Source organism: Corylus avellana, chromosome ca9 (genome assembly GCF_901000735.1).
Source record: "Corylus avellana chromosome ca9, CavTom2PMs-1.0".
NCBI lineage: Eukaryota > Viridiplantae > Streptophyta > Magnoliopsida > Fagales > Betulaceae > Corylus > Corylus avellana.
Window position 1 is genome coordinate 20726237 of NC_081549.1, and position 2335 is coordinate 20728571.

Here is a 2335-nt window from a genome sequence, read left to right on the forward strand (position 1 = left end):
TTTTGGGGTTTCATGTAGATCAGTCTCTCCACTTTAGCATGAAAAAGAAAAAGAGAAGAAGAAGAAAAAAAAAAAAAAAAAAAAAGCAAGGACCATCTTTTCTTTTTCCTATCTCTTCACCTTTAAAAGCCACTCCTACTGATGATTTTCATGCGATTCTCATATAAAATAAATATATAAATATTGAGCTCTCTTTTTTTTCTTCTTCTTTTTTGGGTACCTTTGAAGGCATGGCAGTGAATAATGAAGCTCTCAATAAGCATAAAATAAGCACAGAAAAGATATGTTTGTTTGGAATATTCGTAAATCCCTAAGCTGCTGCAGGTATGCCTAGGATTACCCTCTTGTATATATGCTAATGCTATGCTTTCCCTTTGTCTTCCTTTGGTAACATGCCAAACTGTAAATCCTTTCTTGGGATTCCTTCACTCTACTTGAATAATTATCTTGTTTTATAAAGCCTACCATGTAGAATTGTAGGACTGCCACTACTGGCCCATCATAGTCCCACCTCATGTGCCCTAAATTTATCTAACTATGACCATCTTGGAGCAAAAAAAAAAAAAAACTCATTTTTAAACAAAATCAAGAAAAATATATCGTTTGAAAATGTGAAAAAAAAAATTTCACGTTTTTGGCATCTAATGCACGATTTTAAAGGATCAACCGTCCGCCAAATCAAACAAATTAACCCTAAAACCCTTTATGTGTTTTTCAAAGTAACCACGGAAAATTACAGGAGTAGGGTGATTGATGAATGAATATGATGATTTAGTCATTGGTGGGATAGCAATAGCATCAAGAGATAGAAGAGAAGTTTGTCCAAGATCATTTGGCTCAAAAGATGCCATGTGGCGTGATTGGCGGCATATATAGGGAAAATTACTTATTATGTCACACATGCACTGAATCTTTTTTCCTTGGGCATGATTAAAAATAAATATAAATGGTGTAAAAATAATGTATCTGATGATAATGGGGCAAAATTAATGTGAAAGAGGTTAAGCACAGCAGGCATGTTGGGTCCAAAACGGAGGCTTTGTTTAAAGTGGGCTATCATTTTATACACTGTTTTTGAATCGAGCTAAAAAGAAAAAGCCTCTGATTTTATGTGTGTTGTGTTTGTGTGGGGTAAAGGACTCTCAATTAGATTGTCCTTTTGCATTCATTTTTCTTGTGTAATGATGATGGCCCCTTTGCTTTTCCATCCTTTTTCACACACACACTTATTAATTACGAGTGTATTTTCTTCTGAGTTTTAATTAATTTGGTCGATCGTAAATATATATATGAAGGAAAAGAGATTATCTTAATTACAATTATGTCTCAATTGGAGAACAACTTTATGTGTGGATCATATCATATGGTTTGTGTAATTATGGACAATAATGATATAGACGTATTATAAGACAACATTATTCGATATAATGCCTTTGGCGAGATTTGTGGAATCTATGGTTGCGCATGTTTTTATCTTTGCATTAATTATTTGATTACCACAAGAACAAACCACTGTTAATTAATTATGTGTTCCAAACCAACATATATATCTTCATAATTTCCTTATGAGCGATGTTGTTTCACCGTAAGTTCTTATAAACTGACGCATGAGGTATTTATTACCTTATATAGCTACTATAATATGGATTGTCAGATTATAAACTGACATAACAGTTCACGTGATATTAATTTTCATCAAATGTGAATTGTCATGAAAAAAAATTATAATAAAAACTTTAATACCCGAACATTTTTCTTTATCCAGACATGTGAAATGAATGTCATGAGTAATTCTAAAAATTTTTCTTATGTCACTTAAAAAATGAGGTTGCTTTTAAAATTTCTATTTGATCAGAATTCAATAGTAATTAATCATAAATCTAATAATAATTTTAAAAACCACATAATTTTTAGAGTGCCATAATTAGCCGAATGTCATCTCTTTCCAACGTAGTTTTAACAACTGTTGTAAGGACTTATAATTAAGTACTACAAGGTATGTTTAGAATTAGATAAAAGGAACCCATGCATAAATTAGGACTTTTCCCCCACCTCAACAAGGAACAGGATCCTCTTTAGTCCATTATGGACTGGAGAATATCCAATTCATGGTTATGATTTATTCTCAAAAATCCTATGACTATAAATGAGACACATATCCCACTAATAAAAATAATAATAAAATATTATTTTAAATTAAAAAACAAATTAACAAAAAAATTAGAAAAAAAGGAAGGGGGTGCTGGCTACCCCCATTTTGGGTAGGGGGTGGCTTGAGCCACCCCCAATGGCCGGCCAGGGGGAGGCCGAAGGCCGAACCACCCCCATGGCCTAT